This window comes from Mirounga angustirostris, unplaced genomic scaffold, assembly GCF_029215605.1.
Source record: "Mirounga angustirostris isolate CCGP_5_RB_7025 unplaced genomic scaffold, mMirAng1.0.hap1 SCAF_13, whole genome shotgun sequence".
Lineage (NCBI taxonomy): Eukaryota > Metazoa > Chordata > Mammalia > Carnivora > Phocidae > Mirounga > Mirounga angustirostris.
Genome location: NW_026991721.1, coordinates 93,627,951 through 93,649,046, shown reverse-complemented (window position 1 = coordinate 93,649,046; position 21,096 = coordinate 93,627,951). Strand labels below are relative to the sequence as shown.

General features: G+C 57.7%; 1 protein-coding gene across 7 annotated transcripts in view; it reads left to right on the top strand.

The window, feature by feature from the left end:
• Positions 1–3,952: 3,952 nt before the first annotated feature.
• The window catches only part of GRIK4 (glutamate ionotropic receptor kainate type subunit 4), a 424,832-nt gene continuing 407,688 nt past the window's right edge, over positions 3,953–21,096 (top strand). For 2 of the 7 annotated variants that reach the window (XM_064577324.1, XM_064577322.1), the window contains exon 1: positions 3,953–4,109. The gene's annotated coding sequence lies outside the window, so the exon portion shown is untranslated. The remainder of the gene's footprint in view (positions 4,110–21,096) is intronic. The other 5 variants (XM_064577326.1, XM_064577328.1, XM_064577327.1 and 2 more) reach the window with 3 other exon arrangements.

Here is a 21,096-nt window from a genome sequence, read left to right as displayed (position 1 = left end):
CTTCCCTCCCGGAGCCAGAAGCCCTGAGTTTTAACCCAGCGTTGCCACCTCCTTACTGAGTAATTTGTGTCTATAACACGGTATCGTGAAACCTGCCTAGACCGTGAGCTCAAATGAGGAAAGGTGGGTGTGGAAGCAGAAAGCCCACCACAAGGAGGATGCTGCGTGTAGACGCGCACATAGTACCTGCTAACTTGGCACCAGGTACCAGCCTTGATGGTGCAGGTGAGCGCCATGCCCCTTCCCACACGGGTGCAGCCCAAGGGGCAGGCCTCCAGCCGCAGTGTAGGTCTGTAGAAGATCCAGGCGGAGTGTTACGGTGCGTACCCAAGCCCGTCCTGGGTGCTGAAGACCCTCGGTCCCAACGCTGGACTTGCCATAAGCCACAGGTGCCCGCTGCTTGGCTCCCCCCCACCCAGTCTGCCAGCTAGACCATCACCATCCAACGGAGTTCACTGTGTATGAAAGAGCAGACAGAAAATACCTGATATCAGAAAGCACCAGAACTGTGAGAAGAGACAGTATTTTTTATTTGACTAAACCCCAAGAGGCCAAGCCCTGGATTTGTCTTGTTTTCTATTTCGTCTCCAGGGCCCGGCACATAATGGGCACCGAAGATTTCTGGAAGAAGAACAAATTGCCATGGTGGCTTATCTCCTCTGCAGAGTAGTAAATGGAAACTGAGACACAAGGTGGGGACGAATTAGGTTCTGACGTCGGGAGCAGGGCGGCCTACAGAAGGAGAGGCAGGTTGTATTCTGATCAAGGAGGAGCCAAGTTTTCACTGTAATTTCAGTGTGAGCAGAATCCTGTATGCCCGGACTAATAAAATGGAGATAAGAGAGGTTGGGGGAAGGGAGCTGCATCAGAACAGGGTCGTCAGGTGGAGGTGGGGCTTTATCACATAGTGGAAGACATAGTCTTTGCAGTCAGCGAGGCTGGGCGATGTGCCGCCTTGGGGCCTGGGGGCTGAGCACATCGAAACCCGCCGGTGTACCTATCTGCTCTTTGCTGACACTTGGCCATGATGTCATTAAGCAAAACCACTGTTTAGTGCCTCCTTTAAGGCAGCAGTAAAAATCAAAGTAAAATCAAAGAACAGTTCTCTTTCTCATTTCAGTTCTGCTTCTCAACTGGTTCTGTTAGACATTACCCTTTAGGAATGAACCATGTATCCCCCAAACAGGCGGCAAGAAGGACAGAGAATTATTTCGTTTAACTTGGAGTTGGAGTGTTGCTGCATTTAACACCGTGGGGCCGAAAGGGTGTGCGGTCAGGCTCTTGCTATCTTCAACCTCAAGGCCCTCAAGCAGAACCCTACGTTCAGCTTAGGTTTGTAAAGGCTTCAAGCTTCGCGGGGACCAATGGTTCATACTGCCCATCAGGAAATCCCATCTGGCTCACTGAGACCAGTGACGGAAGCAAATTCAATGTGCCGGAATTGCAGACCTTACTAACCCCTACTTCATGTCGGTTCAGTCACTCAACACATTTACTGAGCACCTACTATCCCAGGCATTCTGCTGTTGATATAGATTTTTTTTTAAGTCCGTACTCTCATTATGAACTTGTGATTAACCTTCAAAGGGATCTTCAGAAAAGAGGTGGTAGGTAAATTTAAGAACAACTGTTCTGTTCTGTGGATCTACCTGAGGCAAATACAAAGAAGAAGCTATCAACAAATCCGAGAGAACAGACTCCTTCCTGTGGGCTCCAGCCTCCAAAGAACTCAGATCCACGAGACTTCACCATGACGCCCAGGTCCAGGCACTACTGAACCCTGGCTGGGAGGGATGCTTCAGTTGAGAAGTTCTAGGGGAGGGAGCCCCATTTCCCAGCTCCTCAGGAATCCCCCAAATGGTCTGGACTAACCTCCCCAGTCCATCCCCACCCCCCAGCTGAGCTGGGGAGTTTAGCTTGTCTGGAATCAAGTTCTGATGGACCAGGGGCACTGACATTCAGGAGAAAGGAAAGTGGACAGCAGGCAGTGAGCACTCGACAGCCCATCAGCTGGTAGCAGAAAGAAGAGAGGTTCTCTCTTTGCAAACCCCCAGGGTGGGGCTGCCAGTGGGCTTCTCTGGCCCTTCCCCCCACCCTCTGACTTGTAGAGGGCCCCTTGCTTCTAGTAAGGGCCGAGGCCTGAGGGGCCAGACAATCATCCTTGCAGGAAGGGGAGAACCTGGGGTCCTCATTAGGTCCCAGCCCAGGCTACCTCAGACCCATCAGCAATCTCTCTGACCTTGTCAAAAGCTCCTTCCCGCCTCCTTGGTTAACAGGATGAGCTCACCAGGCAAAAGAATAAGATGAAGTGTTTCACATAGTATTTTTCCTCCCAAACCTACTTAAGCTTCTATGGTCTTGCTGATCTTGCATCCTTCCCGGAAAAAGGGCCCTGGATCCATGCTTGGCATTTCACAGTTCGAAGTCACTTTAGCGATTATTTAGTTTGCTATTCTCGTGTTTAGAGATGTGGAAATCGGAAGCCGAGGGTCCTGAAGTCTCTTGCCCAGGATCCCAGGATGCCCCTCCAGTGTACTTCCTGCTTGGCCCAGTGCAGTCCTTCTGTCCATCTGGCAAATGACACCCAGCCTGAGGGACTAGAGCTGGAATTAGAACTCAGTTCTATGTAGCCTATTCACCCCCGTGGTTTGGTTTGCAGGCTTCTTCCTCTGTGCAATGGGATTAGTGTCACCTGGCAAAGTTGGTGCAGAGATGATGGGAAAGACTGTACGTGCTGTCGTCGTGGTACACAGTAGGTGCTAAATAATGTCCTCCCTAAGGAGCGCGGGCGCGGCCAGCGTGGGGAGCTGGGGGATGGGAAGTTGTGAGCCACATTGCTGCCTGCAGCCTTGGTGGCAGGGAAGTGGCAAGGGCCGGGCGGCCAACCCTCCCTGGGGAGTTCAATGCCAACCAGTATTCTAATCCCTTCGAGCCCAAGTCCCAACCGCTGGGGCTGAGAACGAGCCGCTCACGGAGGATCCCATCAGGCTGTGGGTGTGGGGCCGCGGCCCCGGGGACCAGACGGCTCTGTGATCAGTTCCGTTGTCAGCCCAAGGCCAACGTGTGGGGTGGAAAAGAGCAACTAATGTTTGCGGACCTCACATGGCCTTGGCCCTCCTTCCCCAGCCTCCTCCGAGGGCAGCTGCGCTCTAGCAAACCGAGCACCGACCGCGTGTCGGATGGCTTGGTTGCCCTCCGGGTCCTGCCTCTCGCTACCTCGCTCACTTGGGGCCCCGGGCTCCGGGCTGGACTGTGCGCCTCTCCGGGCCTCGGGGTCCTCGCGAGGAGACAGCTCCTCCTAAGACGTTTGTATTCATCAAACAGCGCCCTGGATCTACTAGACGGGCGCGGGGTCTCTCCGGCCTCCTGGTTACAATTGGCTCTTCCGTCTCCGCACGAAACCTCCCGCTCTCCATCCTCGCGGCCGCGGGGCCGCAGTCGCCGGCAACCGGGCACGCTCGTCCCCCGCGCGGTTCCCCCAAGCCCCACCAGGGGGCGTCCTTTGCCCGCCGAAGCCGGCCGGGCTGTAACTCCGGGGGCCGGGGCGGACTGCCCCCTCGCGCGGGGCGGTGCAAGGCGCGGGTCGCGCCGGTGTCCCCCCCCCACTCCCCCGCCTCGAGGGCGCTACACCGCAGCGCCCACACCGCGTCCCGCGGCCGCCCGGCTGCGCGCGCCCCTCGCGCCCCGGCCCCGCGCCTCTGCTCGGCCTCGGCCCCCCGGGGCGGCGACAAGTTTGCCCCCGGCCGCCCGGCCCCGCCGCCGCCCCGCTCCTCCTGCACCTCGGCTCCGGGGCGCGCCGGGCGAGGCCCCTAGCCGGCGCTCGGGGCGTGCGGGCTGCCCGGCCGCCGGGCCCCGAAGGGGCGCCCCCCCGGGCGGCGTGCGCGGGCCGCCGCAGTTCCGGCGCTGGCCGCCGGGCGGCGCCCCGCGCCTCGGCCGCGCTCCTCCCGCGCTGCCCGCTCCCCGCTCGCTCGCGGCCGGACACAGACTGCCTTCAGCTGCCGGCGTATCGCGCTGGGGCCGCCGCGGCTGCTGCGGAAGCAGGGAAAACCGGAAAACAACAGCCCGGCGGCCCGGCCCCAGCTCAGCCCCCGGAGTGCGGAGCCGCCCAGGTAAGGGCAGGGCCCGCCGCGGCGCCCCCAGCCCGCCCCTTGGGCTGCCGCCCCCTCCGCGCCCCCCGCGCCCCCCGCGTCCCGGCCGCGCGGGTCCCGCGCGCGCCCCCTCCCGCGCCCGTGCCCCCTACTTCTGACGTCCCTGCCTCTCCGTCCCCCCCGGGGCCGCTGCCCCGCACCCTTCCCTGCCCGCCGCCCCCACCGCCTCCCCGGCGCCCTGCCTCCCCTCTCCCGCCTTCAGCCCGCCCGTCCCCTGCCCTCGGATCCCTGCGTCTCCCGGGCTCTGGACCCCCATCGCCCCGCTCCCGTAGTTCCTCCCGTCTCCATCCCCGTCTCCCTCCCTCCGCAGCCCTTCCCCGGGCCCGCGGTCCTCCCGCGCTGGTCCTCCCCTTCCCCTGTGCAACTCCCAGCCCTGCCTGTGCCCCCTGCAGGGACGCCGGCCCCTGCCCGCCGCCGGCGCGCTCCCCCAGCCGCCGTCACCCCCGCTTCCCGCCCGGCCCCGGCTGCTCTGCCCCATCCCGGCGCAGCCCCGGAGCCCGCGAGGCCCCCTCCCCCTTTGCTCGCTGCCATCTGCCTCCGCTGCCCCCCTGCCCCTGCGCTGGACTCCGGCCACCACCACACCCCCACCCTGCACGCCGCCTCGCTTCGGGGGCACCGGCGTCCTATCAGAAATGCCCCTCTTTCCCTGGACTAATGAGGCTCCCACCCATCTCACCCTAGTTCACCCGAGTGGGAAGTGAGGGAGAAACTCTGGAGACCTGCATTTGGGCGTGTGATGGGGGAGGGGGCTGGGGGGGGGAGGGGAGCTGATTGAGATTCTCTCCAGTGAGGACTGGCAGAGCGCTGAGCTGCTCAGACCTGGCCAGGGCGGAGGGCCGGCTGGCGACAGCTGGGACAGGGGTTTCAAGGCTCGGGGAGCACCTGTGTCTCTTTCCCCGGCTCCCTGGAGCTGAAGAAAGTGAGAGCCGAGGAGCTGGAGCCCGGGGGAGAGTTGGCCGGTCGCGGGGGAGGCGGCGGGGGGGGGGGGGGCTGGGCGGGGGCCCTCTGGCCGGCCTGCCTGCCTGGCAGCCGTGGGGCACTGCGGCCTGAGCTTCTCCCCCGCTGGACCTTTGGCTGCACAGCTCTTGGCATCTCTACTTTATGCTGCCATCTTCTTCCTGGTGCTGTTGTCTGGTGATGCCACGAGGTGCCACCTCCCTGCCTCCCTCCAGTGGCTCTCCTGGGCATGTCTCCCAAGGGCCTGGGTTGTCTGGAAAGAGGAGAGGAGCTCTGGGCATGGCCGGGGCCCCTCAGAGGCCAGACCCAGTGGTCCTGGGGACTGGCCCGGAGTACCGAGCCCTGCCAGGAACAGAGAGCTACCTTCGCTTAAGCTCCCTGCGGGTCACCTGGGTGACAGTGACACTTCCAGGAGCACCTGCAAACAGCATGGCATCCCCCCTCCCCTGGGATAGAGGCTGTCTGGGTTGGCAGTGGGCATCTAAAAGAGCAGTGTGGTCCCCACTCTGCCCACCCCCCCAACTGAGTATCTGTGCTCCTGTGATCTGGCCCGAGGGGCCTGGGGAGGTCAGCTGTGTTCCGCTCCCCCCTCCACCCCCCGCCCGGGAAGGAAGCCCCAGGAACTCCACTGGGCATCCATCAGGCTGGTTGTATTTGGTGAAGCTGCAGCCCATGCCTCATCATTAATCAGGTTTATTATTTTCCTCACTGGCTGGATGTGTTCCTCAAGGTCGCGACCCTTTGGAGAGTTAATCTAATATGCACACATTACAGTGTCTGGGTTTGTTTAATTTTCCGTATTTTGTTCCTTTCTTGCGAGCGAGCCTTCCTTGGGGAGCTGTGGTCCGGGCTTGCCCACCAGCCTCCTGCCCGCCTGGCTGGCTCTGTCCCCTAGCCCTCTTCCGGACCTGCCACCTGAGACCAGAGGCAAGGCTGGTCCCCAGAGCTCTTGGCCGTGCCTGGTGGGGAAGAGGGAGGAGTGAGTGGAGGGGCGCTGGGGAGGACATTCTGGTTTTTCTTTGTTTTCTCCATTCCCCACCCCCTCGCCCCCCAGGCATCTTGATCATTGGCTGACATTTTCATCCGCATCAAAAGTTCTTCCCAGAGCCCAGGTCTGCGTCTGGGTCTGGCTTTCCAGTTTGGTTTTCCTCCCCCGAGGACAGAGAGGGAACTTTGGCGGAGTGGGTGAGAAGTGGGGACCCTCACGAGGGGATGCGGGGGGCTCCTGGAGAGCTGGTCTGAGCCAGACCCAGATGGAAGGAAGGAAGGATGGCAGGAGGACCTGTCCTGGGCGAGGGGAGACAGTGCTGGAAAAGCAGGGGAGCGGCGGTCAGGGGCAGGTGGTTGTGCGGCTGGTGTGGGCCAGGCGGTGGCAGGGAGTGTGTGGGAAGAAAGCCTCTGCCGTCACTTCTGCATAGTACGAATCCCTCATGTGTGTGAGGAGCGCCACCGTTTTCCAAATGCTTTTTAGAATTACTTCATCTGATCTCTACGAGGCCCTACAAGCATTTCATCTGCACTCTCACCCTCCAAGGAGGTATCACTGATCCCCCAGGCGCTGAGGCCCGGGGAGCTTAGGTGACCCGTCCAAGGCTCTGCGGCCACACGGGAGGCCTCTGGACTCCCGGCCCAGTGCTCTGGTGCTGCTACTTGTCGCTGGTGAAGGTCTCTGCTGCTCAGCCCTCCTTCTCCCCATCCCGAGCTTCAGTTCGTCTTCATGTTCTCCAGGGTGGACTCCCCACTTTCCCCTCCCCGTGGGGGCTGGCTGGTGGCCCGCACTCCTGGCCCAGGTCTTGGATCTGGCTAATTCTTGGCTCTGCGTTCTCAGCCCCTAGACTGGCTGCTCCGGCATGTGTGTGTGTGTGTGTGTGTGTGTGTTGGGGGGGTTGTCCCACCAGTCCCACCCCAGACAAGCGCTTCCTCCTGAGTGCCTCCGGCAGAAAGTTCCAGGTTCTCCCAGACACTGGTCGGGGAACCACAGACGCCTAGGCTCTGTCTTCTGCCTCCGCCTTCCCCACCCCACTCCTGGGCGCCTTATCCCTTTGGCGCTCAGTTCTTTCCGGCACTTCTGGTGCCCAGCCTGACCCTTCCTTGCGCACTGCCACTGTCCCACGCGGGACTTCGGCGACTCAGCCCCGGTGATGTTCACACAGCCTCCTCGCTGGGTGGCCCGCGGGCTCCGCTTCCAGGCAGCCTGCTACCACACCTGCTTTCCTACAAAGATGGCGTTTGTGATGCGTGACCAGGTCTCAGGAGCCTCAGTGTCCGCCCCCCCCCACCCCACCTGCACCTCCTGGACACGGTTCCCTGTGGTAGCTGGGAGTTTATGGCCTTCCACCTGTGGCCCCGCTTTGTGCCTCTGGACCTGATCCTCGCGCCGCCCTCTGCCCACCCTCACGCCGGGGCCGTGACGCCCTCAGCCTGCCCTTCCCTCCTCTCCTCTGCCCACCCGCACTTGCGCAGCCTTCAGGATGTGGCCTGGGAAGCCCTCCCCACGCCCCGCGCCCGGTGGTCCCAGCAGGACATGGTGGCAACGTCAGCAGCTAAGGGTTGGGCAGATCTGGCTTCCTGTCCTGATGTCCCTCTCTGGGTGACTTTGAACAAATCGCTTAACCTCTCTGAGCCTCTCTTGTCTCACCTATAAGATGGGGACCATCTCCCCTGCCTGAGAGGGTTGTTGTCAGCATGGCTGTATTTGGGGTGGGGAATGTGATTTGTCAATGGGAAGGCCGCCCAGGGGGCTCCTCTCACGCTGCGTCCTTGGGGTGCTCGTTTAGCTCCCATCCCCTGCCTGCTCTGGGTGTGCACCTGTCTCTGTCTGTCTCCCTGCCCGGAAGGAGCAAGGCCTTTGCCTGGTGCCGGAAGTTTCTGTCCTTGGCTCCTCACCGAGCGTGCCCTGGCTCTCCACACCCATATGTTGGCCCCTGCATATAGTAGGAGTGGAAGAAATAGTTGCTGCTTGATTATAACGTTTGGTTACATAAAATAGAGCATGCCTTACCTTTAACAAATCCAACGTGAAAAAACAATTTATGCCCCAGTACGAGCCAAGGTAAATCATGGGAAGGAAGGAGAGAATCAATTTAACACCGTATTGGCTGCACATCCTGCTCATTTCACAGAGTCACCCCAGCTCCCTTGTGAGCACCTCCATATTTACAGATGAGGAAAGGGGGCCCACAGGGGGCCCCTCTGAGTCCCACCATGGTTCAGGGAGCACTCCAGAACCCCACTTCCTTCCCCAATACATGGGCCTAAAAATGGGAGGGAGAGGCTCCTTATGGAAAGATTTGATACAGGTTTTCTTTGAACAACTCAACACTTCCATCATTTACATAAGCAGGGATTGGGTAGTTGGAGGCACCTCAGCGAAGCAGGTTTAGGATTTGGGGGGTGAGCGCAGGAGGATGCACCACAGGATGGGGAAAGGAGGGGTGCAGGGGTGCGCCCTGGCCACCATGGGCCCTGGTGGTTGGATGGGGCTGGAACTCAGTGAGGAGGAGGAAGGACTTAGCGGGGGAGGAGGGCTGCCCAGGCAGAGTGGGGGACAGGGGTGGCCTGGGGACTGAGTGATGGGTGCGGTGGGACGAAGGGGTCCTTTCTTCAGGGAGTCAGGGTGGGCAGGGGTAGGGCAGAACTAACAAATTCAAGAGGACCTTGAAAGCCAAAGAGAAGAGGTTCAGCTTGCTGCATCGGGTTTGGGGGACCCGGAGCATCCGGGGCAGACGAGTGAGTGCCCAAAGGGGGGTTGAGGGCTGGGGGCGACGGCAGCAGGGGGGTGCATTGGAGTGGCATTTCCAAGGAGCAGCAGACCATGCGGACAGATTGGGAACAGCAGATGAGGGAGCAGAAAGTGTCGCAGAGAACTTTGAGATTGGAGCCCTGGAGGCTCGGCAGGATGGCGATGCCACTTCAGAAATAGGGAAGCCAGAAGGGAAAGCGGGCCTGAGGGAAAGCTGAGGAGTGTGTTCCCAGACGCGCTGTGAGGCAGGCGCCGGGAGCATCTGGGGATGGAGCCTGCGTGGCCTGTGGACTCCAGGATGGCAGCTGAGCAGTCTTGTGCTGGAAGTTACTCCCTGGTGGGTCTGTCGCCTCCAGGGGCCCCTGAGCAGAACTTCCCCCCAGCCTGGCTCACAGGAGTAGCCCCAGTGCCATGCACTGAGCAGGTGCTAAGTAAATATTTGTCTTATTAAAGTGGCTCCAGGTCATGTTTAACAAATGTTTGTTACAGAGAGAAATTCCTGGTGCAAGGTGGTGGGTGAGGAGGGGACAGGAAGTCCGAGGGGGCCTCCGGCTTCCGGGAGTGGGGTGTCCTGGGCCCCCCCCTCAGAATCCAGGCTACTTCTTGCTGCCTCAGTTTACTCTTTGTTATCTCTGTAATCTCAGGCATATAACACACTCGACCTCAGGGACAGAATCGCGGGCAGGCTCCCTGGCAGGGGAGGGGGTGCAGAGGGGCGCGACCCCAAGGACAGGGGCATCACAGTGGCGGCCTGGGAGAGTGACTGTGGAGTAAACACATGTTTAGAATGGGAGTTTAAGGGCCAGAGTTAAAGAGGAGGATTTAATAGAATGAGAAATCAATAGCCCAGAGGAGGTTAAGATGTGTGAGTGAGAGGTTGGCTACAAAGTGCACTTAATAGAAAGAAAATTTCGCGACGCCGTGGAGGATGGCAGCACATCTCGGGGCAGCTGGGGTATGCTGCCCAGAGGCTCCTGAGTAGGGAGACCGGGTTTCGGGGGTGTAGTTCGGCTGTCACCTTTTGGGGGCTCTCTCTGTCTTTCTGGGTGGCCTGAGTGTGACACCTGCGTCCCTCCAGCAGAGGCTGTGTGGTGTCGTGGTGGGCCACACCCGGCTCAGATTGCATGGGACTGAAATCCTGGCCCTTCCAGCTGTCGGGCCGGGAGCTGAGGAGCCTGATCGCGGCCGAAGGAAATCTCAGCAGGTGCGCTGAGCGCCCAGGGCATGGTCACAGTTGTTGCGCTTACAAGTCCGATTACGTTCTCCTCTTTACAGAGTTTCTCCTAGACCAGTTCGGCTCCTGGTGAGAGGGTGGGGGTTGGGCGTGGCCACTCGGTCCAAGTTACAAGGTGGGCAGTGGCCGGGCTGGGGTGTCAGCCCGGGGCTCCAGGCTCCCCGTACTGTGCCCCTTTCCATGGGCTTCATGGCCCTCTAACAGGAGCGAGAGGGCAGGCAAAGAGAGACGTCAGTAATCCATTTGGTCCCATCTTGGCATCCAAACAAAATCGGGTTGGCACTGACCAGGAACACAAACTTAACCCTCTAAGACACTCAGACTGGGAGCCCCTCGGGGTCAAGGAGATGGCCCATGTTTTTGTGTCTAGCAGTAGGCTCACGTTGTAGGCACTCAGTAAGTATTTGTTAAGTGGACAAATTAGTTGACAGCAACAACACCGATGGCAATAATAATAGCGAGTATTTTTCAAATACTTACTATCATGTACCAAGCACGACACAAAGTGCTTTCCGTATATTATCTTAGTTCATCCCCTTACTAACGTTAAACTTTAGGATACTGTTTATGCCCAAAGAGGTCACTGGCAATACTGGGGAATCGGTGAAAGACCCCCCTCATCAGAGCTCCTGAATCATGGGCCAGTCTTTTCCCACACACAGGCCATCCAGGCAAGGGCTGGGAGTGGACGCCGTGAACCGCGGATGAGACTCTCTCATGAGTTGAGAAGTTTGAGGATTGGTGGCACTCAGGGGACACGTGGCTCCTTGAGGTCGCAGCAGCCCCACCCTGCCCGGACCATCCCGTTCAGGGCCCTGGGGCCCAGCTGGCTGGCGTGCGTGGCTGCCTGCGTCATCAGTCGGGGGATCTTGCTGGGGTCTTGGACTCTCAGAGGCATGACGGGGTAGCTCTGGAAGAAATCTGATGGAGCACTTCTGTCACAGTTGTGGTTATTTATCTCTCCAGCATCTCCCCAGGTCTGGTTCCGTTCCTAAGATCATGACAGAATGTCCCCAGCAAGGTTGGTGACAGGATAGGAATTTGGGCATGTCTTTCTGGAGGCAGGAGAGACGTTTTCCGAGGTAGAGAAGACTAGAGTGGGTGTAGGGAGGGCCAGAAGGCCCCTCTGGAGTCCTTTTCTGGGGGTGGTTGTGGAGTTTCTCACCAGCTGTTCACTGCTCCTGAGTTTCCATCAGACGATCAGCCCTCATGCTGAAGCTGCTAATGTCGCTTCCTGGTGGGTGTCACATATTTAAAGGCTTGCAATGTTCTTGGTGATTTCTGCCCTTGCCCCCAGGATCTCTCTCAGACATAGAGAGGGCAGCTAGGAATGATCATCTCAGACTTCCAGAATTTCAGGAATGAGCTGAAAACCAGTGTTATTGGGTTGAAGGGTTGGATCAGGATCCAGGACTCTGGCTCTGTCCACACACCCAGGGCCTTCTGAAAGTCACCCATGGGCCATGCAAATAGCCGAGGCAGTGGTGGAGAATATTCCACAGAATGAAGCAGCATTTGTCCAGAAATGATAATGCCTGTTTTATTGCTGGGAAAACTGAAACCCAGGGAGGGTACTGAAAAATAGAATCTTATTCCTGGAAGGAACTTGAACTCATTCGTTCAGCATCCTACCTGACGCTCTCCTCTTGTCTACACACAGAATCTCCGCTGGCTAGTTATCCAGCCCCAGTTGCTACCTCTTCCCTTCCTTCTCTTCCTCCTCCTCCTCCTCCTCTTCCTCCCCATCTTCTGAGAGCTGACGTTATTGAGCACCGATTACATTCTAGATGCTTTGTGTGTATTAAGTTGATCTACTGACAACCAACCCTATGAGTGAACTGAGGCCCAGAGAGGTCATGTAGCTTGCTCAAGGTGACACACTAGTAGGTGGTAGAGCCAGGCTGTAAATTTGGTTCCCTGGGCCATGCTCTTGACCCCTCCTGAGGCAGTTGTAAACGAGGGAACATGTGAGGATACCGAGCACGCTGTCTGGCATACAGAAGGGGCTCAGGAAATGCTAGTGATTTTCTTCAAAAATACCAGAAGGTTTTACTTTATCCTGAGCCAAATCTACTTCCCATGGGTCCTCGTTCTGCACCCCTCCTTGGAACCCCATAAGGCACTTCTACCCCATTTCCTGTTCCAGTCCTCGGGCTGTGAAGGTACCTCATGAGCAGAAGCAAAGCCAGGATTCAGGCTCTTCGTAGCTGGGTTTCTGTCCAAGACTCTCTTCCCCACACTGAGGCCCCTGGCTGGGAAGATGATGGGGGTGCTCAGAGAGATGTCTAAGACTCGGACTCATCGGCAGGTAGTTACCTGATCCTTGGCCACAGGGCGGTGCAGGTGGTTGCCCCACATCCATTCACAGGGCACGTTTCTGGAGTTCCTCTGGGGTGCCGTGCACGGCCACAGGGTGGCACTGGGTGGGTGCACCCCACAACCGACCCCTTACACCGTGCCCGCACAGATACGGAATCTGTCGGATGCTGCACTGGGCCTTGGGTCCTGGGGGCAGGGGGCTGAGGCCCGAAGGTGACCACCTGCTTCTTTGAGCTCCTCCGAGGCGAGGTGATGCTGCAGATACCCCTCGCCCCGAGAGGGCCAGAAAGTTCAGGTGACCCAAATCTAGGAGTACAGAGTGGGCAACTGGATGGAGAAAGCTCCCCAGTTTATTTGAGCTAAAGTAGCACCATCCCATTCGCCTTTGAAAAGTGAGAGTCCTGCCAGAGTCCAAAGTGAATAGGCTGGAACATGTGGCCGGCCAGGTGGGGTGCGGATTGGAAGTAACCAGGCCACTGGGCTACGTAGGTAGTGGAGAGTCAGCTGAGAGAGCGCATGTCCGTCAGCAGGAGGCTGGCAAGCTCTTGTCCCCTCTGCTCCTCTGTGGGGAGGGGGTTAGCCTGGGGTGGGGGGGGAGGGGTGCGAGAGAGGGGGGATACTTGACCTGGGGCCTAAGTTGCTGGATGGGGCCGACCTTTGTCCCACGTTCCCGGGCCCGTAAGGGCTGTTGCTCTTGCCTCATGTCCATTGTCCTGTGTCGTTGCTGGACCCCGCGGCAGCCCTGCCCCGTGGGGGGTTATTCGTTCCATCTGACCCAGGAGAGAAGGGGTGCTCCTCGAGCCCTAGAGTAACTTGCCTAGGTTGCACCGCTGAGCTGGTGCATTGCCCTTTCTCCCTATCTGGGGCTTCTCCTCCGGGGCCTGCGCTTCTCCGAGGAGCCAGTAGGTGTCTCTGTTCAGCCTCCAGCCCCTGGCAGGGGAGGAACTGGAGCAGCTCACCCAGGGGAGGGTCAGGCCACACCGATGGCCCGGGGCCCGGGGAGGTGGGGAGAGGTCATCACGTCTCCAGTGGCACAGGGGTGTGTCTGTTTCTCAGCTTCGCACCCCCAACGACTAGGACAGTCCCGGCATATAGTAGGTGCTCAATAAATACTTGCGACGTGGATGGCTGCGTTCTTGAGCTCCTTGTGGGCAGAGGCCGTGGATGGGGGAGCCCTCGGCTAGTGCTGAGCTCTAGCTCTGGAAAGCTGGGATGGGTGCTTTAACTCACAGATGGGTGCGGCTGAAGAGTCAGTTAGTTGTGTGGATCTCAAAGGACATTTTCTCCTTGGATCGGGGGGCTAGCGTGACCCGTGATGAGGCACTTCACGCCGTCCTCAAGCCCAGCTGAGCCTGGCATGAAGGGTTGGGGGTGGGGGACTGGACAGGGGTGTCTTAGTGAGAGCAGATGTGGTGCACACAGGGGAGGCGCTCTGACTTGAGATCGGGGGAGGGGGTGCTGGTGCTCCTATGAGTTGGGGCAGGGGGCTCCAGGAGCAGGGGCCTGAGCCCCGCGGGTGCTGTTCCAGACACCCAGTGTGACCTGGGACCGTGTGCACCCTGGTGGAGTGAGCTGTGAGGGAGGGCAGTGGGTAGGGAGGCATGTGGGGAATGCAGGCGCAGAGCCTAGGAAGAGGCTGCCCTTGTGTGGGGACCATGAAAAGGGACCCAGGATCTAGGGGATGAGAGGAGGTCCTGTTTGATATTTCATGCCCTGGGTTCTAGGGCATGATCAGGAGCCATGTGGAAGCAGAGCCTCAGGGACCCTGGCCACCTGCTGCTGGCCATGGTCAGCCGGGTCTGCTGAGTGCCCCCCGCCCCCACGGGCCTATTTCTGCTGATTGGCAACAGTGCCCACAGGGCTGAGTTGAGAGGGGTCTGGGGCTGAGTGTGGGCTCCTGGGACGGGGCCCGGTTTGCCTTTCGTCTGCCGCGGGCACAGGGCAGGATGAATTTGTCAAGTGAGGTTTTGCCCAACCATCTCATTTTACAGATGAGGAAATTACTCCGAGAGGGGAGGTAACTCCCCCAAGGTCACATGGCTTGCAGAGTCAGGATTCCCCAGACCCCTGGTTTGTTCTGTCTCTTGCCTCTGTGACTTGCAAGGAGCCTTTTATCAAGCCAGGGGACCCAGTGCCCTGCTCCCATGCTCCCGCACCATGGCTGGGGCCCTCCCCAGCTTCTAGCCAGCTCCCTCCGCCTGGGCAGGATGTGGAATGGGCCACAGAAGCAGGCCCTGCTCTCTGGGAGTTGTGACTCCAAGAGGCGTATGGAGGAGAGCCAGGCCGAGGCATCCCTGCGACAGGCAGTACATACACTTGTCAGGAGCACCCCCGGGCTAGGGGTGCATGAACACTCCGAGTCCAGGTTGAAATGGGCAGAGCAGGACAGGCTGATGACTCTCCTTTGAGCAATCCACACAAGCTTCTTGGAAGAGGGGGCTTCCTGGCAACGTGATTCCCTGTCTCCTTACTGACTGTGGAGCCTTGGACCTGGCAGTTAGCATATCTGAAGCCTCTGCGCAGCAACAAAATGGGGCCAATAAAGAGCCTATTCTCATAGGGCTTGGGGAGGAACAAATCGGTCACATCTCTAAAAGTGCGTCTTAAGTCATAAGGTTCGTTCATTCATTCATTTTTTTTTTAAATATTTTGTTTATTTGTTTGAGATAGTGTGAGAGAGAGCAGAAGCCGGGGGGCAGAGGGAGAGGGGGAAGCAGGAGAAGCAGACTCCCCCATTGAGCAGGGATCCGGACTTGGAGATCCATCCCAGGACCCTGGGATCACGACCCGAGCCGAAGGCTGACACTTAACCAACTGAGCCACGCAGGCGTCCCCATAAGGTGCTTTCAGCAGATACCGTCTGACTTTAGTTATGTAAGATTCAGGCAAGGTAATATTTGGTAATGGAAGTCAGGCTCGTAGCTACCCTGGGAAGGGGGCGGGAGGGGGCCCTCTAGACCATTGGGAATGCTCTGTGTCTGCATCTGTGAACTGATTGTATGGGAATTTCACTGATCTCTACAGGTGCGTGCACTTTTCAATACATACATTATATGTCACTTTTAAAAGTTTTTGAAGTTCTAATGGCTAGAGTCTGGTCACTGGACAGAATGTCTAAGAGGAGGCCTGAATGACATTAATAGAAGTAGCATGGTGATATTTGTTGAACCCATTATAGGCAGTGAGCTAATCATTCGTGTGCATTTTCTCATTCAATCCTTGCAACAAACCCCATTTTACAAGGCTCCGAGAGGGGATGTAAATGACCCTGGTGTCACACAGCCAGCCCATGGCCAGGTCTGACTGCAGAGCGGGCCTTCTCGGCTGAGTATGAAGCCCTCCGGTGCTGCCCTGATCCCCAGGTCCGTCCCCTAACGGGGGGGCGGGGGGCGAGCGTCCTGGGCTGGGTTGTCTTTGCCCCTCTGACCCGCGTGGGCCTCCTGCTGGGCGCGGCAGCTGGTGCTGCGATGGGCAGAAGAGTCACAGTCGCTGTGCTCGTCCCAGTCTGGAGATGCCTCTAGAATGGAAGTAGGTGGGAAGCAGGAGCCAGAAGGAGGGCGTCTGTCGGAAGAGTAGCAAGTGCCGATGTGCTCGGTGGGAGGGTCTCCGAGGGGAACGGTGGGGAGGGGGTGTGGAGGCTCCAGGGGCAAATGATGGTGTGCTCAGTAAAAAGCCTCCAGGACAGATGCCTGCCAGGTGAGGGACAGAAAAACCATTATTTCTCCCAGCAGTTGGAGGGAGGAGGGAGCTGCTCTGCATAATGCGAATTCCCTCCCTAGCTCCCACTGGTGCTGGGGGATTTGCATCTTCTCGGAGAACTCCGTGCTCCCTGGGAGAAGCCGGGACAAGCCAGGAGAAGCCGGGAGAAGCCGGGCACATGCGGGCATCTTCCCAAAGACTGGGGGCTCGGAGGAAGCTGGGAAGCCAGGCACCTTTGTTGCCTGTATTATTTGGCGAAGCAAGTCAGCCTAACTCAGGCTAAGCCGCCCGGATGTGTGGCCTTGTCGAGGGGGAGAGAGGTAGGACTGTGTTCGCGTTTATATGCAACTGGCAAACCAGATAAAGCCTTACTTTTGTCCAAGGCTTCCAATCAGATGGGGAAAAAGAGGGCCCAGTGGCTTCATTCAGGGTGCTGGAGGACAGACAGCTTCATAGCAGAGGAACCTGCTCACCTCCTCTGGGAGGTTAATCAGGATTAACCCCTTCAGCCCCTTCCCGTTACATTTCAGTCCTCAGCAAGGACATATACACCGTCAAGAGAGTAATAAGTACATTAGCAAGTTCTTGTTGTTGAGGATTGATTTTTGTCTTCAGTCTATCTCCGGTACCTTGATCCTGTTACCCGCCTTTGACTGGAGGCTGGCTGAGGGCAGAGAGTACGAGGACCCTTCCTTTGAGCCTCTCTTTGGGATTCCCTCCTTTGAGCAGGTGCCCATCGAGCCCAGCTAGCTGACTCTAGCTCCCCAGTGCAGCTTTGGCTCTCTGCCTCAGGATGTTTGCACATGCTGTTTACCCTGCTTGGAACCCCTTCCTCCACCGCCTCCCCTCCTCTTGCTTCGCTCCTGCGCATGGCTTCCTCCTTCGGGCAGCCCTTTCCTGCTGCCTCCTCCAGGCTGAGTGAGGCCTGTTTTGTGTGCTTTGAAGCCTCCAGCGCTCCTTCCCGTTGGAGCTCTCCCCACACCACATTGTAATGGCCCATTCAAGGCCCCTGACTGGGCCTGAGCTCTGGGGGAGCCAGGGATTGGATTGGGCTGTCACGGCCACTCCTGGGCCCCAGGCCCTAACACAGAGCCCCGCACGCAGGAGAGTCTCGCTGGATGTTTGTGGAAAGAGGTGAGGCCACTGAGTGCCAAAGAGAGGAGCAAGGTTCTGGAGCTGCTTCTTTGGGAACCCAGTTGCTGGGCCCAGACGCGTCGGAAGGGTTCCCCTCGTCTGTGCGACTCCTTCCAGCCGAGTCTGAGCCCCAGAACAGCTGCTAGAGGCAGGTGTCGAAAGCCCAGCCTGGGTACCAGTGACCACATCATTTTTGCTCCGCACCAAGCTCCTGACAGCTGTGCATGGATGCAGGGTAATTGTGTTCCACAAACATGCCTGGATGTCAAACGGGTAAGACCCCTGTGGGGAGTGGGGAGGGGACCAGGAAAGGTGCTGGCCATCATTTATCCTTCCGTGGAACCAGGTGAGGGTGATTTCAGGTATCCTGCAGTTCTTGGTAGAGAGAAGCCTTCCTCCCTCATGCCCCTCACGGCCACCATCCCCGCTGCGTGCACATTGGCTTTTAGGAGCTTTCATATCCAGCTTGTTCATGTAATACTCCAAGCAACCCTGGGAGGCGAGTGTTGTTGACCCATTTTACAGACGAGGAAACAGAAGTTCAGAGTGGTTATGTGGACACGTTTGCCTCATGGTGCTTGGCTGGTAGGTAGTAGAGCTGGGATCCAGCTGTTCTAGCGTTCCCTACCACAGCTGCCCTTCCTCCCAGGCAGTTCAGCGCCCTGCTTAGGAATCAGGGAGCCCCAAGTGCGAGTCCTCAGAGCAGACCCCCGCACTCTCGCTTGGCGCCTGGGAGTCTGTGACCTTGGAAGGGCCCGTGTTCCGACCACAAAGTGCGGGTGGGAGGGGCAAGTCTGGCTTTGACAAATAGCCCTGTGGTCCCAGGACACGCAGGGCTAATTCAAGTGCAAACAGTGTATTAGTATTTATTACTCATGCTTCACTGCTAATAAAAGTCGAGTTTTAAAAACAATGGTGAGGGGCGCCTGGGTGGCTCAGACGGTTAAGCGTCTGCCTTCGGCTCAGGTCATGATCCCAGGGTCCTGGGATCAAGTCCCGCATCGGGCTCCCTGCTAGGCGGGGAGCCTGCTTCTCTCCCTCTGCCTCTGCCTCTCTCTCTCTCTCTCTGACTTTCATGAATTAAAAAAAAAAAATTTTTTTTTAAAAACAATGGTGAGCAAATGATTTGGTCGATGGCCTGTGGGAAGAGGATGCAGGGAAGGATATTTCATGGAGAGACAGGGGGACTTAGCTTCTGCAGGTTCCTCACTGGGGGGCTGGGTGGGGGAAGGATTCCTACTGGGACAAGTTCCTCAGACAAACGAAGCAGCTCAGCATAGGCTCTACGATGCCTGAGGATGTGGGAAGAGGGAGAGAGGGCCCTGGGGCTTGAGGGGACTCGGAGCTGGATAGCCCTTTGGGGTGAGGAGAGGTCTGATTGTTACACCTCCTCTCCTCTGCGATAGACAGCCCCCCTGTCCCCTGTAATTCATTGGTCCTGCTTGTGTCTCAGGAGCATCATAAGCTGGTAAAAAATGTAGTTTAAAAAAGACAAGACCTGCTACTGTGTGACTTTGAGCAAATCATTTAACCTTTTGGGGCCTTAGTTTGCTCATCTATAAAATGGGAATGCTGAGACCTGTCTGGCGCATCATGGGATCAAGAGGGAAAACAGGGCTGTGCAAGTGATGGGACATCATGAGCCAGCCCATGTTCGGAGACAGTGCTCACACTCTCCTCAGGAAATTGCTTTGCTTAAAGCTGGGCTTTTGGAGGGCTTGGAAAATGTGAGGGTTCTTGCGGTTTGTGTGTGTAAGTAGTACTTGCAAGAGTTTTCAGTACGTATCTGTCAGGAACGATGGAAGGGGGCCTGGCGTTTTCCTCCCTTCGCCTTCCCTGCCCCCCACATGCACCTGCTCTGTAGTGTTGTCCCGAGAAGGGCTTAGACACCCGATGTCACCGGCCGGCACGCTGCACTGGGCACTCTGCCACGTGCTGTCCAAGTCTCACCCAGCCTTGGGGTGGGCACCAGCGTGATCCCATTTCACTGGAGCGGGAAACTGAGGCCCAGAGCAGTGCGGGGCCTACCCAAGGTCACAGTTAGAATTGAGCCCTGCCTGGCTCCTTCAGCACCCTGTGCCCTCGAGGTTCTCGCCCGGGCATGTCATGCCAAGTGTTGTGTCAGTGACGTTGGGGTGACCCTGTGGAGTGGGTGCCTTCCCTTTTCTCTCCCCTGTACCCCCAAGTGGAGACCTGCCCCACCTCTGGATGCCCTGAGCATGAAGATGGACTTCAGTGCACCTGGCAGGTGTTTTGCCTTCAAAGCACCGTGGGCTGCAGGGAGCAGGACTTCCAAAGGCTGAGCCAGGGTCTGTGGCCCCTCAGATGCCTGCCTGATTCTGATTTTGGCCTCTTGGAGTCTCTGCTGGTTCCTCTCCACTTTCGGAAGTGACCTGGCCATGTGCTCTGAACATCCTCGCCCCAGCCCCAGGCCCTGCTCCGTGCACCTGCCCAGGCCCACCCTTCACCCCAGGATCTCTCCGTCTGGCTGTCCCAGTGGGGTCTGCCCTGGGCTTGGGCAGGGTCGCTCTGCAGGGTTAGCAGGGAGTGTCCCACCTGCTGGGAGGCATTGAATCAAGATCTCCCTGGAGGGGGAAAGGGTATTCTTTAGACATTTTGTGTAAATTAGTAATATTGTAACTGTTAATTGAATGTCCATCGATTGCCTGTCAGAGGTTTGATTTAATCTGTCCTTCCCCTCCGAGTCTCAGTCGACCACTTCAGTGCTTTGCTTGCTTTGTCTCATTTTTCTTTCTCTAATGTGGACTCCTCCCCCGCACCCCCCAACCTTGGTCTCATTTCGCTGGCTTCATGATGAGCATCTTCTGTTTTCTGGCACTGGCCTTGGCCTCCCTGTAGCCACTAGTCCCTCCCAAGTGGATCCGCATGACTCATCCCTCAACTGGAGTTTTCTCTGGTATCTGGAGACCCAGGCGAAGACAGAGTTGGCCTGGTGTATTTCTTTTGGGATTTGAATGCTTTGAGATGTTCTACAGGGGTCTGGAGACTTACGGGGTGAGCCCTGGTTTTGCTGATTCATTCATTCATTCATTCATTCATTATTTGGGGGGTGGGTATCAACTTTATGCCAGGCCCTGTGTTTAGCTCTCAGGGAACACATCCTGAGTTCAGCATTTTGTAGTGAAGATGGAGCACTGGACAGATAAATCAGGGCAGCGTGATGTGCTGAGGTGGAAGTCAAGGCACAGAGCCAGGGGGACACAGAGAGGACATGGAAATCAGACGTGGGAAGCAGGGAAGCCTTCCTCGAGGAGGAACAATACCTGTAATATAGCCTGAGCTGATTTCAGAGGACAAGCAGGAGTTAGTCTGGCAAAGAAAATGTCAGAGGCATCTGCGAGCACTCCCTAAGCATGGGGCAGTGGCGAAGGGCTTTCCTTGGATTATCTAGTTTGTACCTATAACAATCCTACCTGCAGGTGCTGGTAGCATCTTTAATCTCTGCGGTGGCAGAGCCCAGATCCCACATGTCCTTGGTAGGAACTCAGGCGTCTGATTCAGGGGTGCTGCTTCCTCCAGCATCCCGCAGCCTCATGGCTGTTGTCTGGCCCCGGGATGCTCTGCCAAGGGTTGGGTCCGTGACCTTGGGGTATCCCCGTAGCGCCAGACTATGGAGGGTCTTATGTGTGTGCACTAAAAAGTATAAACTGTATCCTGAAAGCTACAGAGAACCACTGAGAAATTTTAAACAGAATAATAGCTCGATCAGATTTGTTTTTAGAAATAATTGCTCTTGCTGCGGGATGGAGGAAGGATGGGGCATGACCCAGACCTCAGGCGCAGAGAACAGAGAGCAGTAACTGAGTGTGGCAGTGACCAGAGGCTGGGTAGCTGCCTAAGGC